Below are 14903 nucleotides of genomic sequence, written 5' to 3'. Positions count from 1 at the left end.
ATTTAAAGCGTCGCTCCACCCATTTAAAAGTCAGCGGCTACAAAAAAAAGTGCTGCTGACTTTTAATAGAACAGACACTCACCTGTCCCACGGTCCAGTGGTGCAGTTGCCCGAAGCCTTGCTCCTCTTCAATCTTTTGGGACCTGTAATGTGTCCCAGAAGATTGCAGGGACACGGCACCAGGAGAGGAAGTGGGAGCTGGGTGCCCGTCAAAGCTCCAAAAAAAATGACATGCCAAATGTGACATGTGGGGGGGTGGTACTCCAATGTAATACCTGGCTCATCCTTGAGGATCTGCTCTGTTTTACAGGTTTCATGCCTAGTGGTTGCATTGCTCTATAGTAAACAACACAGGTGCCGCTCAATTGGCATGGGTGCCATTCTGGGAATACCTTGAAGCGGAGAGCTGGTGACGTCATACCTGAGAAGAATACAAAACTTTCTCTGAATGGTGCCAATGCTAAGCAAGCAACCCTCTGTGTTTCCCATTCAACTAGGCAGCCACATGGTACAGGACCAGGAAGACAGTAAGGATCACTGTAGGTGGCGCGGTGGCTACCAGAGTGATTCTGTGCTTGCACAGGAATCAACAGATGTAAAATATAAATACTTAAAGTGGACCTCCACCCTGAAGTGGAAGTTCCACTCATCTGATCCCTCCCCCCCTCCGGTGCCACAATCGGCACCTTTCAGGGGGGAGGGGGGTGCAGTGACCTGGATAATCCAGGTATCTGCACCCACTTCCAGGACAAGACTGCCGCAGATGAGCCCCCCCCCCCCCCCCCGTTGTGTTCTGGGAAACGCACAGTTCCCAGGACACAGGGGGACCAGCAGAGATATGCAGTGCCACTCGCGCATGCGCAGTAGGGAACCGGGCAGTGAAGCCGTAATGCTTCACTTCCCGATTCCCTGACAGAGGATGGCGGCGGGGGCAGCTGAGAGACGAGCGATTGCTTGTCATCTGCTGCCGACATCGCTGGACCCTGGGACAGGCAAGTGTCAATTTATTAAAAGTCAGCAGCTGCAATATTTGTAGCTGCTGACTTTTAATATTTTTTTTAAAAGTGCAGAACCACTTTAATATTGACCCAAGCTGGGCCAATATAATTATGCAAAAATAAACAAAATACCTGTTTTACTACCATACTTATATGTACAGGTTATGTATCACTTGAGCCAAGCTATTTATATCAACTTGCAAACCACAACACACACATATACATTATATATATATATATATATATATATATATATATAATATCTCACAATCTCACACACGTTGTGGTTTACCGGGGCTATCGCTAAAGCTATCAGCCATAACCCCCAGTATTTCTCTTTCAGCTGGCAACTGGTTTTCTAATGAAAGTGGTCCAAGCAGCTAATTAGCCACTGGATCACTTTCCGAAGCAGCAGGAGGGGTTATCTCTCGCCATTCACTGGTGTTTCACAAGCTTACCATTTTTACAGACAAATTTGAGAAACGATCCGACAGGTCGCACAGATGGCCAGATCATCTCTGATCGCCTCTATGGTCTTGAAGGACCAGAGCGATGTCATGATGTTACTTTCGGACTAGGGCTTTTTTTTCCATCTTTTGCCTTTAAAAAAAAGGTAGAGAGATTTGAGGGTTTTTTGACCCCAGATCGCTCCAGAAAGAGGACCTGTCATCTCTTATTTCTATTACCAGGGATGTTTCCATTCCTTGTAATAGGAATGTAGCGGCCATAACCCTTTGTAGGGAGGCCTTGACTTAATGGGCTTACCGGTTACCTCCGCTTGGCTTGTTCTTCCACGTCTAGAGGTTCCCAGGGTTGATACCTAACAACTTGGATGCTGACACCAATAAAGTCCTTTTGGAAGGTTTTATTCTGCAGTGATAACATCCAATAACACAGTTTCGTATAGGAACAGAGGGCACGGGTGAAGAACTCAGGTACCTTGAACTGCAGATATAACAAAGTCTCTAATTTCACCCAGAGAGTAGCCACTTGCAGCTGGGCACTTCAAGGCTGAACGGATCTCTAGCCAGAGATCGTGGCAATTAGCACGTTGATTCAAAACTTGAAACAATCCTATGAACGTGTACAAGTTGTAACTAAGAGTGAACAGGAACCTTTTTCCTCAGTACCTGGAACGTTCTCGGTCTCCTTAATAGTACTGGAAAAAGTGTGGATTCGTCAATGTCCTTCCCAACTCAGTAACCAGGCACTTCTCAGGATGCCACTTGTCCGCCTCCTCCGAAGAGTCCTCCCCTGGTCACTTCCACGAGCTGTAGTGCCCCTCCAAACCTCCCTCAGTTATTGCGACTTGGACCAGACAGTTTCTGAGACTCTGGAACAGACGGATCCCTACCCCAGACCAGACGGGTCTATTGGGGGTAACCAGCAGAAGCATGTTGCGGGATGTCAGACACCCCGTGACTGGTACCCCTCGTAAGGTAACAAGACCAGACCACACGGGCCGCACAAACTCCTCTACCTAACACGTGACCCCCAACATCTTAAGTACCCCCTCCCAGACTCCTCAGCGAGGCCCGACACACCCGCTGATTGGTTCCGTGATGGCTAATACCTAAAACGTCCAACCACGCTTGGTTCTGGCTTGTCATGTGCACCTCACTACACATATGACCATGCAGAACTTCCAACATAGCCCAGCCAAACTGATGTCAAAGTCAACCTACATAATTAACCCTCAGAACCCCACTACTGTTCTGAGGCAAAAACGAAATTTACACCTGTATGACACAGTCCAAAATGTCATCCGCTACAGGAATAAATGTAATGAAAAAAATAAATTAAAAAGGGACAGTGTAAATAAATAAGAAAAATAAAATTAAAGCGCTCTATCCCTCCACGCTCGCTCGAAGAAACGACTGCATGTACTGTAAATAATGTACACATATGTAAACAGTGTTCGTAACACACATGTGAGGTATCACTGAGAACATAAGTGAGAGTAATAATTATATTGCTCAACCACCCCTGGAACTCAAAACAGGTAAACTGTAAGCAGGTAACCTGTAACCTTTGTAATGTGTCACCTATGGAGATTAAGTATCATCACCATCCTAGGAGCATGCGCAATTTTAAAGTGTGACATGTTAGGTATCTATTTACTCGGCGTAACATCATCTTTCATATGTTACAAAACAGCTGGGGTATATGTTATGCTTTGTTTTTAAATCATGAAAGTGTATAGTGTCCAAAAAAATTTAGTTTGAAAATAAATAAATAAAATCACTGTGCAATACTGTGTAACATAAAATATTGCAGCGATCAACATTTTATTCTCTAGGGTCTCTACTAAAAAATAAATTTGATATATTATATATATATATATATATATATATATATATATATATATATATATATACACACTCTGTATATAAAAATTGATAATGTCATTTTCTAGCAAAGAATACCAATTTAAATTTAAACTTTAAACAAAAAGTGCTAAAAAAGGCTTGGTCTTCAACCCTCTAATTTTATGTGCGTTTGCTGACACACGACAATGCAAGACAAGAGGATTACTATTATTTTTCATGGTGCTCATTTACGCCTGTTAGTATCTCGTGGCGAAAGAAGTACAGGTGCATTTTTTTTGGCGTGACAGGGCACGTTTGGTTCTATATAGACTTAAGTGGGAGTGGATGAAAAATGCATTTAAAAAAAAAAAAAAACATAAAAATGCAGACGCAAAAGTGTGAACCTAGCCATAAAAAGGACAAAGGTGATATAAGGTACTACAAAAAGACAATGCACGTATATAATAGTAGCAGAGCGATTTTTCAGTTTGATGTTGTCAGTTCAATAAAAAAACAGATCAGTAAATGCGTATTGCCCATTGCCATTGATCTCTGAATTACCTTGATAGATAAGCTGCAGTAATAAAGGCAATTTTGTGCCCTGCCAGTTGTTGGTAACAGAAACAAAAGCCAAGTATATCCTCCGTTCCCTTCCATCAACAAAGAAAAAAACTGGTCTGACAGCTTTCCAGTGACAGTATAGCAGTCCATGCAGGCACTTACCTTCCTCCAGTAAATACTCTGAGATCAGCACATGCTCAGTCCTCCACACAAGGTGAAAGGCATTCTTCCTGCTCTTTATCAGGCTCTGAGATAGAACATTTCACAAGAGTTTTTTTGTTGTGTCTGGATCCCTGAGACCAGAAAGTGTTTTTTTTAGACAAGCCATGTGCGCTGTGTGTAGATTGTAATTGGCCGGTGACACGTAGGTGGAAGACTTACATGTCTCTTCTTGTCATAAGCTTGTCTTTATTACATAAGAAGTTCTTTCAGTTAAAAGTGTCACTTGCCTGGGGCACAAAACCAACTGAGATCTACTAAACAGGAAAAAAAGGTTTTGTACAAAAAATAAATCATTTAGATAGAAAATGGGCTCCTGCACACAGGCGCCAAAAAAAAGTTACGTTTTCAGGCTTTCAGACTAGGGCTCATCACATGGACAGAAATAAAATCTCACTTTCAATACAGCATTTTTTATTTTATTTTTTTTACACTGTTCTAAATGCGATTCAAATGCTCTCTATGGGGCCATGCATGGTGCGTAAAGACCAGTAAAACTGCACTGCATTCAGATCCAGAAAAATCAAGATTGCAAAAACGGTGGCTGAGATCAGTAATGTTTGCGCGTGTAAACAGGTATGTGCGTCTACGCGTAATTTAAAATCTTATTTTGCAAAAATAAAAGAATTACACATGCTTCTGAGCCTGAGTAAACTCATGCACTTTACAAGGCATATAACTTTTTTTTTTTTACGCAGGATATTTCTGCCAGCTAAGTCTGCACTCACGTTCAGTTACGTTCAAAGCCTAATGGCCCGTACACACGGTCTGAAAATTGGATGAAAAATACCGCTTTTGAAGCGATCGTTCTATAATCTGATAGTTAGTACACAGCTTACAAGAGTCAATGACGACAATTCATGCAAAATTATCCGATGGGATAAGCATGAACATTTTTCTCGTACGATACCAGATCATGCGATTTTCGTTTAATCAGTATAGTTTTTGTCCAAAAATACAATACAAATACAATACATCTCTTCTGAATTTTTATTCAGTCATACGAGAATTTTCATAACTTTAGTAACTTCTTCATTTTCAATATGAGATTAGCATCCCAAAAAAATCTCATTGTGTGCTCCACATAAGGCAGGCCAAACATTTTGCATTTTTCTTTCCTTCAAAGCATGGGTTGAAGGAAAGAAAATTGCTTGATTCCCCCATCATAACATTCAGTGTTGAGGGGAATCCCTCAACAGCGGGAAGTTTCTCTGCCATTAGAATACAATGATCACTGCTTGGTGGCTATATGATCAAATTAAAAAAAACCTGACAGGCTGGCTGTACTGAAGTTGGTCGATAGCTAACCTGTCCATAGATGGATCAAAATGTATCCGGTTCCTGCTGAACTTTGATCTGTATATGACCAGCCTAAAGTGATTGCAAAGCCTATTTTTATTTTTTTTAAAACCACTTCCGGACAGCCCACCGCACATATACTGCGGCAGGGTGCGCAAAACGACGTACCTGCATATTGTTTTGTGCATGAGATACTGTGGTCGCGAGCACTGGTCCGGCAGTCTCAATGTCTGTAAACAAGGCAGATCTCGGTTCTGAGAAGGGAAAACATGGAGAGCTGCTGTTCCTTGTGATCAGGAACAGCGATCTCTGTGTTGTCCCAGTGAGCATCCCCCACAGTTAGAACACACCCAGGGAACACAGTTAACCCTTTGAGTGCCCCCTAGTGTTAACTCCTTCCCTGCCAGTGTCATTTATGCATTGGTCAGTGTTAAAAAAAAACACACTGATCAATGTAATAATGTCACTGGTCTCCAAAAAGTGCTTCAGTATCAGCGCTACTCTTTAACCCTTAACCCTTTTATTGGGCCACTAGCGGGAGTTAAATATGCCCTGCTAGCGGCTGAATAGCGCTGCTAAAATGACGGTAAAGCGATGCTTTTTAAACGTTTGGAAGGAGTCTTATGTCCTGCACACACAATCGGACTTTCCGACAACAAAACCGTGGATTTTTGTTCGAAAGTTGTTGGCTCCAACTTGTTTAGCATACACACGGTCACACAAATGTTGACCAACAATTACAAACGTGGGAACATGGTGATGTACGACGAGCTGAGAAAAAGGAAGTTCAATAGCGGCTCCTTCTGCTTGATTCCGAGCATGCGTGAACTTTTGTGCGACTTGTGTACACACGATCGGAAATTCCGACAACAAAGTTTTGTTGGCTGAAAATTTGAGAACCTGCTAGCCAACATTTGTTGGCGGAAAGTCCAACAACAAATGTTCGATGGAGCATACACACTTTCGGACTTTCCGACAACAAATGTTGGATGTGAGCTTGTTGGCGGAAAGTCCGAAAGTGTGTACGGGGAAATAGAGATGATGATTGCTGCTGGACCCTGAAACATTAGAAGAACTTTAGTGTGGGTATATGCATGTAAACAGGCACACTATACAAATCATACTCCTGTGTTTTGAGCAGAAACTTTCTGCCAGGAAGATTCGGCATTAAGACATCCGTACCATATGCAGGAAGCCTCATTCAGCCCTGTTCATGCCTGAGTGATGTTCTGCTTGTAGCTCTAATATGCTGAAGAAACAAAATTCCATTCATTTCAATGCCCCTGTTCACATCTGAGCGTTTTGTCACCTGTAGTAAAACGCTTGTCGCTCAACAAAGTACATGAGTTTCTTTTAGGCAGATTGGAGGCATATTAACCCCGTTCACACCTGAGGAATTTTCTGCTCGAAACCTGAAGCTCTAAAATGCTCAACAAGTTGGTGGAGAAACCCCCCCCCATAAATACTGAATTTTATGATAGGTGGAATCGATCCCAATCATTTCAATAGCCCCTGTTCACATCTAAACGTTCTGTCGCCTGAAGCGAAACCCCTGTTCTTTTTGGCAGATTGGGCCTCGTAGACTTCAATAGGAACGCCTGAAAATGTGTAACATTAACATTTTATGAGCTTGTTTATGTCGCTCGTTTTCTTTTCAAACAGCAGCTCTCTAGCCCTGATCTCCTCCACCTCCCAGTGCTTTTTATTGGCTAAACAAAAAAATGTCTGAAGCTATAAAATGATTGTAAAATGCTTGCAATACACTTCTAAAAACTCTCAAATAAAAACGACAAAAATCGCTCTACTGAGGCAGATTAGACTCAACATGAGCATTTTACAAGGGTTTTGTTGCATGTTTTCTGGCAAAACAGCAACAACAACCCCTAATTGTCTCCTCCTAGTACTTTCTATTGGCTAAAATAAAATCAGCTGCAGCTGTAAAATGCTTGTAATACTCTTCTAAAACATTCAAATATTAAAAAGCATTCAACACCTGAAAATTGCTCTGCTCAAGGTGTGAACAGGGCCAGGGAGCTGAAGGCCACCGCTATTCACATACACCTGCCATCCCAGCTGTGAGAATCTACTGATTGTTGCCACTGAAATCCGGTGTATGCCTCCGATTTCCTTAAAGGGTCCATTCACATTGTAGTGTGTGCGTTGAGCGCATTTTAACAGTTGGGCGTGCTGTTCATTTTAGCATGTTCTGCATTGCACTCTAAGCCCCTGTACACACGGTCGGAGATTCTGCCAAACAAATCCTTCGGATTTTGTCCGTCAGATTTAGTCTAATGGGTTGTGTCCGAAACTGTTGCATACACATGGTCGTACTAAGTTGTCGAAAAATCCAATCTTTCAGAACGTGATGACGTAATTTCGTTACGATGGGACTAGATTCAGGCTAGTAGCCAATAGCTTTGATGTAGGAATTTGATCTGAGCATGCGTGGCACTTGGTCCGATCAAAATTCTCTACACATGATCGGATTACGTCTGACCGGCCCAGTTGGTCGGGAAATATTTCCAACGTGTTGGAAAATTGGGTCCGACGGAGATTCGGACGGAATCAGTCCGATGCATACCACACACAGTCGGATTATCTGACGACACGGTCCGATAAGACGCATTCCGACGGATTCTCCGAACGGTGTGTACGCGGCATAATGCTTTTTTTTTCCCCACTTAAAGTGGAACTATACTCGCCTTCTCTCCAGCACCGCAGTGTTCCAAAGCTCCCCGCCGGTCCATGACATCTTCAGTCAGTCCGCTTCCGGGGTTCAGATCTTCGTCCATTTGTATTGGCTGAGTGGAGATGATGTCACTTCTGCGCATGCACAAGTTCATTAACCGGTTCCTGATCGGCTCATGCAGGTATACTGCGGCAGAAGGGCTCCCCTGGGCGAAATCCTATACAGGTACGTCCTTCCGCTATTCGGCCACCAGAGGGCACGCACGCTGCATGGCTGGCGGGTGAGATCGAGTGCACAATCGCAAGCATGGGGATTTGTGTGTGTAAACACACAAATCCCTGTGCTGTCAGGGAAGAGGAAACATATTGCTTGTTCCTACTAAGTAGGAAAAACAATCTCCTCTCCTCTCCTAGTCACTCCCATCCCCACACAGTTAGAACACACTGAGGGAACCCCTTCCCTGCCAGTGATATCTACACAGTAATCAGTGCATATTTTATAGCACTGATCGCTGTATAATTGTCAATGGTCCCAAAAAAAAGTGTCTGATCTGTCCGTCGCAATGTTGCAGTACTGCAGATCATCGCCATTACTAGTAAAAAAATAAAATAAAAATGCCATAAATCCTTCCCATAATTTGTAGATGCTATAACTTTTGCGCAAACCAATCAATATACGCTTATTGAGATTTTTTTTTTTTCCAAAAATATGTAGAAGAATATATATTGGCCTAAACTGATGAAGAAATTCTTTTTTTTTTTTTTAATTTTGGGGATATTTATTATAGCAAAAAGTAAAAAATACTGGGTTTTTTCAAAATATTTGTTTATAGTGCAAAAAATAAAAAACCCAGAGGTGATGAAATACCACCAAAAGAGAGCTCTATTTGTGGGAAAAAAAAAGGATGCAAATTTTGTTTGGGTACAGCGTTAAAGGACCACGCAATTGTCAGTTAAAGTGACGCAGTGCCAAGCTGTAAAAAGTGTTTGGGTCAGGAAGGCGGGAAAATCTTCCCGGCTGAATTGGTTAAAATGCGCAGCTCTGTGTACAGGCAGGTAAGGAAATGTACATACTATGTCATTGCTGCATTAAAAATCCTCTCTGTAAATTTTTATCTTTTCCCCTTTCAGTAAGCTTTGTCTGTAAAGTAAACTTCAACAGACTTTTTTGTTTTGATTCTTAGGTTTAAGCACAATATTTTTATGTGTTTACATGCGGTGCACCGGAAAAAAAAAATAAGTAGGCCGTAATCCTTTTTTCCTGATGCCTTCATGGCAGCACACACTGAGTTGTGACTCCGCCCCCACAACCTGACAGGATTGGATTAACTATAAATTTGAAGGGGAGACCCCCTGCTGCATTCTCTTTTTTATCCTCACCTGACAGGTTGGACTGACACGGTTTCTCCTGTTACAGATTAATAAGCCTCTACCGCATTCGCCCCAGCAGGTTCAAGCCTCTCCTGTTTTGAAGTCCCTCCTGTACAGTCTCTAGAGGAGCTTCTATGGAGGGAACCCCCATTCTGGTGGTCTCAGGGGGCTACTGGATTTCTGACATTACCAAAGCTTTAAAGAAGCTTTTTTACCTTTGCAGTGGACTCCCCTTCTTCTTTTGCCTATTAATTCCTCTTATTTAAATATTAATATCCATCTTTTATTTCTATAATAATTGGTGGTTTATATTCCCTTTTTTTCTCTACCTTTGGGATTGTTGTCTCTTGTAGTCCCCCGTCATGGCCGCCATTTGTTTCTCCTTCGGTGGTGTTTTCTCTATGCTGTAATTCCAGCCTAGATGGCGCCGTTCGGCCGCTCTGAGCATGTGCAGTGCCAGTTTCTTTCCTCGATGTTTCTAATGTGTGTTCCCTTGTTCAAAATGCCGCCAGAACACTCGGGACGCTTCTGCGCGTGTGCGGAGCGTCAATTAGCCACCACAATGGCGCTATTTTCAAATACAGAGCTGTATTTCTCTGTGATTCTGCTGTGCACTCTGCAAGACTTAAGGAAGGTTGCAGCCTCTGCATGTAGATCACTCTGCAGTCTCAAGGTAAGTCCCTGTGGGACTCCTATATTATTATTATTATTATTATTATATTGTTTCTTGCAGATAAACTTTGTTATAATTAATAAAAAAAAAATTAATAAATAATAAATAAATAATATATACACATTATTTCTCTCTATTTCTCAGACTGTCCTTCCCCCCTTTTTTTCTATGGAGTCCACTGCCCACGCAGACCACCATCAACAAGTTAGGTAAGAGGCTTTACCGGGCAAGGTAAGTATTGAAGGGGAGAAAAAAAGAGTGCCAGACGTTACATGCTGCATTTTTCTGGCAGCCCGTCTAGATCAAGAGCCGCAAGTTCCAGGCATGGGAGAAGATCTAGCCATATGTCAAGCAGGAGGTCCCGCAGGAGCCGCTCAAGATCTCCTTCACGGCGCCGAAGGCACAGCCACTCACGACATAGCTACTCATGCCACAGTCGATCAAGTCACAGGAGATCTCCTTCCTCACACTGTCAAAGCCGCCACACCCGACCTGCAGCAAATGCTTGCTGGATATGCGGCACTCTGGGACAGCCAGATAAACTTGCCTGTCGCTCTTGTTTCAATCAAGCTACTAAAGAGAAAGAGGCAGGCGCAAGAATTGCTACAGACCTCATAAGAGAATCAGTGCGGGAGTCCATACTGGAAACAACAACACCAGCATTAGATAGAGCTGCTCCCAGTACGTCTTCAGCAGACCCCCATCTCACTCAGGCAAGATGATGCGGCGGAACCGCAGAAAATACGGAAATATTTTCCAAACCTAAAAAGAGATCCGGTATCCTTCCCATTTATAGAGGAGCTGGAGGATCCCATTAAAGACGAGTGGGAGAGGTCTGACAAAAGATCTAGTCTTACAAACAGATTAGCCAAGATGTACCCTTTAAAAGAGTCAAAAATGAAGCCTTTGATTAATACTCCCATCGTCGATTCCTCATTAATGCGTCTCGCCCGCCACGTCACACTACCAATCGAGGATGCGGTTTCCTTTCGGGATGTGCTCGACCGAAAGATGGACCTAGAATTGAAGAAGGCATATTCCATGGCTGGGGGAGCCTGTAGACCAGCAATTACCACAGCAGCAGTGGCCAGAGCCATCTCAGGATGGGCATCTAAAATAGAAAAAGAGCTACAGGATGGCATTGAAATGGGAAAGATTATTTCCTCTCTGCAAGAAGTCAAGCTAGCAGGGGACTTTGTAGCAGAGGCATCAGTAGATATTATAAGATCTTCAGCCAAGGCTATGCTGGCCTCCGTAACAGAAAGAAGAGTGCTATGGCTCAAACCGTGGATGGCCGATACAGCATCCAAAATAAATGTGTGCAGAATTCCATATGATGGCGCAAATCTGTTCGGTGCCAAGTTAGCATCTAGTGTGAATGAATCCTTTTTGGTGGCCACTCTTCAATAAGTGATTGAGCTCTTCTGATTGGAATAATTGATCTTTAATCGACAACCCATTCAGTCAATGTGCCACAAGTGGGAAAGTGGATCTTGATCTGCTCACATGCAGGTTTCCTTTACATGTGCGAACACCCTGAGATCCCTTATCTGTGTCTTCTTAGAACATGCGTAGTTCTGCCACAGGTGCCCCTGCGACACATCCTCACATGCAATGTCTCATTGTCCGATCTCTGCAGCCACACATCGGGGCAATGTCTCACTGCCTGTGATTAACGCAGCGCTGCACCGACTTCCTGGCGGGCTCTGCACGTGTTCCATGCGAACACGCCTGAGCTCATCCCTAATCAGGAGTGCCCAGGGAGCACAATAACAGTCTCATCTAAGCAAGAAGCACAACATTTAGACCCCTTTCAGGCGTTAGAAATAGCCTCTGCTAAGCAAAACTGCCTCCCATTCATTGCAAGGTGGCTTGTGGGACGTTACGAATAGTCCTGCAAGCAGCATCTTTGGGGCGGGTTGGGAGTACTGTATTTAGCGCTCTAAAAAAGCCCTGCCCATTGCAATGAATGGGCAGCGCTTCCAAAACTGTTTTTACCCTTTTTTTTGGGGCAAAAACCTCCCCCGAGCTTTAGTTTTTAGCGGCTCAGTGTGAAGGTAGCCTTATAAGAAACACACACAAAAAAAAGTTAAATCTAATTGTGGAAGAGTGCAGGGGGAGAGTCAAATAAATTACTTTATTGTGTGAAGGACCGGTTTAACCCTTTCTCTACCAAAAGTTGTTTTTGCAGGTTATTTCGTACACGTTTAAAAAAAAATAAAAAAATTTCAGCCTGAAGATTGCATAAACCCCCAACACATATATTTTCTGAAAGCAGACACCCTAGAGAACAAAATAGTGGTAGTTGCATTTTTTTTTAATCTCACAAGAAATTACCTTAACCATAAAACTTTGCATGTGCCCATGAAATGGCAACTTCAGTACCCTATATTTTCTATAGGCTACACTTCAAATGCCCCCTATAGGTCATGGAGTTTAGCGTTACGGAGGAGGTCTGGAGCTAAAAATATTGCTCAACCTGGCATGCACGGCGATATGTAACACGTGTATTGCAATCAACATTTACACGCGTAGTTGCTCCCCCACCCGTGTGTTTATTTTCGTACCTGGGTATATGTGGGGGTTTTTATATGCTTGGATGTAACTTTTTTATTTTTTGCATTTAAAAAAATAATAATTTATTTTTAAACTCTTTTATGTGACAGGTTCTCTTTAACCTAATGGAGGTGCAGAATAGGAGAGAGTGTCTGGCAGTGGGAGGGTTAATTCATCATATAATCTTCTAATGGCCTTATATGTTTAACAAAAGATACATTAACATGTGTAGGCATGGAACGTATGTGTTGTTTAAAGGGTAAGTGATAGAAGCCCAGACTCCCTTTAACATCAACGTAACAAAGTAACCAGCTTTTCAAATGAAGCATGCAGCTCAGAAAACCATCTAGCTCTTTTCTTCATGACATTTCCCATTAATGCTAAGCAAGCATATATATATATATATATATATATATATATATATATATATATATATATATATATATATATATATATGCTCACATAAGTATTATTTACAAAGTTTGACTTAGTAATAAAACGTAAACAAATGCTATAAAATATAACTGCAGAATTTGTATAAATACTCACTTGACAATGTTACGAAGCCTACCGCATATGACAACGGTCAGCTGTTAGTGGTAGCTACACTCAGAAAAGGACTGTCAGAAGGTTATCTGTCTACAACATACAGAACGGGGAAGCATGATTCGGCACTTTCTACACCATCTAAGTGAAAGATAATGTTCATTGCAGCAAGGGGGTAAACATGTGCAGCAATCCACAATCAGCAATTAGCTTTGATCTCTCTAGTTTTGCATCTAGAAAGGGTAGAGCCATCTTAGGCTGGATTCACACCTTTGCATTTTTAGTGCTTTTTGCATTTTGCAGATTTGCACAACAGAAATTGTTCCATTGGAAACCATGTTAAATGGACTGTAGTGAAAATCTGCAAAATGCAAAAAGCACTAAAAATGCATAGGTGTGATTCCAGCCTTAGATACAGGTGGAGGGGTGAATGCAATTTGAATTGGTCTTCTCCTTTGGGCCTCATTCAACTAGGCATCCTTAATCTGTGTGAAGGGCCCTTTTTGCTTGCACAAATGTTCCATGCATCCACATGCAGGCAGGTTACTTTCATGGTTTTCATGTATAAGTACAGGGTGACATCATTTTTGTTTAGATTGCATTTACATTGATTTTGGAATGAGATGTCCAAGAAGCTCATATAGCTGTAATGATCACATACAAAACTTTGGCCATAAAGTTTACCTAGACATCAAACAATAGACCCAATGCTTAAAGTAAAACTAAAGGCAAAACTTTTTCTTATTTAAGTTTTAGATAGAATAGAGAGGAATTAGAGCACTTGTCCGTTTTTTATTTGTACTGTCTGTGCCCCTGTTAAGGAGACCCCCCCCTCTCTATTTGTCCTGTATAACATTATCATTGAAAGTAAAATTAAATCCCAAATTTTGGGATGTCCCCAGAAACGTAATAGAGGGGAACTCTTCCAATGGGGATACTAGATCTGGTGACCTGGGGATCCCCAAGGAACTCCCTTAATTCTGAAGGTATTACCTTCAACTTGCTGTTTGGCTATGGGACAGGAAGTGAAGGTAAATCTCCGCAATGGGACACAGATGGCAAAAATAATAATATTCTGACAGGGATTATAACCGATCTTTCTCCGCTGCTTTTTTCAAAATGAAAAAAAGTTTAGCCTTTAAAGGAAAAGTGGGGCCAAAGCACTTCATTCCACACCCGTGACCCATTTTTAGCTGACAACTGGGCTGTCTAGGCTCTGGATGGACCCTGACTAAGGATGAACTCAGGCGTGTTCGCATGCTCCAGTTGCAGAGCCCGCCAGGAAGTCGGCGTAGCGATGCGCTAATCACAGGCAGTGAGACATTGCCCCGATGTGCGGCTGCAGAGATCGGGCAATGTCTCACTGCCTGTGATTAGCGCAGCGTTGCGCCGACTTCCTGGCAGGCTCTGCAATTGGAGCATGCGAACACGCTTGAGCTCATCCCTTGTCCTGACTTTAAAGTAGAACTATAGGCAAAACTTTTTATATTTTTCATTTTGGATAGACCAAGGGATGGTTACAACGCCTGTCAAATTTTTTTACAATCTGTGTCCCATTGTGGAGATTAACCTTTACTTCTTGTCCCGTAGCCAAACAGGAAGTGACAGGAATTCCCTGCAAATTAAGGAAATTCCTTGGGGTCCCTATCTCACCAGAACTATTCCCATCTATTACTTTTCTGT

The 14903-nt window shown here is 42.4% G+C and overlaps 1 protein-coding gene across 4 annotated transcripts in view; it reads right to left on the bottom strand.

The window, feature by feature from the left end:
• The window catches only part of TRAF3IP3 (TRAF3 interacting protein 3), a 143833-nt gene that overhangs the window by 106997 nt on the left and 21933 nt on the right, over positions 1-14903 (bottom strand). The window contains exon 1 of one of the 4 annotated variants that reach the window (XM_077481512.1): positions 13224-13287. The exons of 1 other annotated variant lie outside the window; for it this stretch is intronic. The gene's annotated coding sequence lies outside the window, so the exon portion shown is untranslated. 2 more of the 4 variants (XM_077481515.1, XM_077481514.1) reach the window with 2 other exon arrangements.

Source organism: Lithobates pipiens, unplaced genomic scaffold (assembly GCF_037356315.1).
Source record: "Lithobates pipiens isolate NorthernLeopardFrog02 unplaced genomic scaffold, aLitPip1_a1.2 Scaffold_16, whole genome shotgun sequence".
NCBI lineage: Eukaryota > Metazoa > Chordata > Amphibia > Anura > Ranidae > Lithobates > Lithobates pipiens.
The sequence above is the reverse complement of the archived record's forward strand: the minus strand, read 5'-3'. Positions and strand labels throughout refer to the sequence as shown.